Source organism: Acomys russatus, chromosome X (assembly GCF_903995435.1).
Source record: "Acomys russatus chromosome X, mAcoRus1.1, whole genome shotgun sequence".
Classification (NCBI taxonomy): Eukaryota; Metazoa; Chordata; class Mammalia; order Rodentia; family Muridae; genus Acomys; species Acomys russatus.
In genome coordinates, this window is record NC_067169.1 from 59,190,713 (window position 1) to 59,191,790 (window position 1,078).

A 1,078-nucleotide genomic window follows, 5' to 3' on the forward strand; every position below is an offset into this window, starting at 1 on the left:
TACTTTTTGTATGTCAAAGAAACTTGAGGTACAAGAGGCATTTCTTTCATTTTAAAGGAACTTAAAAGCTGATAAAGGGTTAAGACCCTTTTACATTTCTTTTAAGTTTTAAAATTAATAACAATAGAAATTATCATTTGCTTCTTTCCACATTTCTGAAATAAGATAAAAATAGCACCTCCCTCAGTGGCAATGGCTCTAGAGACCACAGGGTTTTTGCTCTTGCTGCACCATGGTAACGCTTGCAGAGCTCCTGGTGCTGCTAGCCCAGCTGCTGGTTATGAGCTCAAGCTATTTTGTCAATTCAATGTGCATGCGGAGGAGTGGTTCTTCTATTGGGTTCCCTCAGGCACAAAAATGGACCTAATCTTTGAGGTGACTAAGAGTGGCTTCCTGGACATTGACATGAAGATCACAGGACCAGAAAATAAAGGAATCTAGAGACCCAGAGACGAGATGGACATACACATTGGCAGTCCATATGGATGGGACATTCAAGTTATACTTTAGTAATAGGATATCCACCATGACTCCAAAAATAGTAATGTTCATCATTTGACATTGAGAAGGCTCCCAAAGGACAAGACATGTAGGCAGAAGCTCATCAGAACAAGCTAGAAGAAATGATTAATGAGCCACCAATAATAACAGAAACAGCAGAGTGGTTGAGTTGTCTTTTGGGCCTCCTTTGAAGCTCTTGTTCTAGTTGCCATGGCATTGTGATTGATCTACACCTTGAAGAGATTTTTTTTTAAGAAGTCCAGTGGAGATTCGTTTAAAATGCCATTTCTTGTTGATCCCAATTCACGATTGGCTTGTTTATCAAACACCTTGGTCTAGTAATGCGTTTATGCATTTTTTCTGAATGTTCATGACTTATGTTTATTTATGATTAGTAGGTGTTAGAGAAAGCCTGTTTAAGAAAGTTGGAGTGAAAAATTGACATTTGCTTGATATATATATATATATATATATATATATATATATATATATATATATATATTAGACCAGGCTGGCCATGAACTCACATCTATTGCCATGCCTCTACATCCCATGTGCTGGGATTAAATGGCATGGG

General features: G+C 37.5%; 1 pseudogene; it reads left to right on the forward strand.

The window, feature by feature from the left end:
* The first annotated feature begins 232 nt into the window (after nucleotides 1–232).
* LOC127185301 (transmembrane emp24 domain-containing protein 2-like) lies at nucleotides 233–840 on the forward strand (annotated as a pseudogene).
* The last annotated feature ends 238 nt before the right edge of the window (nucleotides 841–1,078 follow it).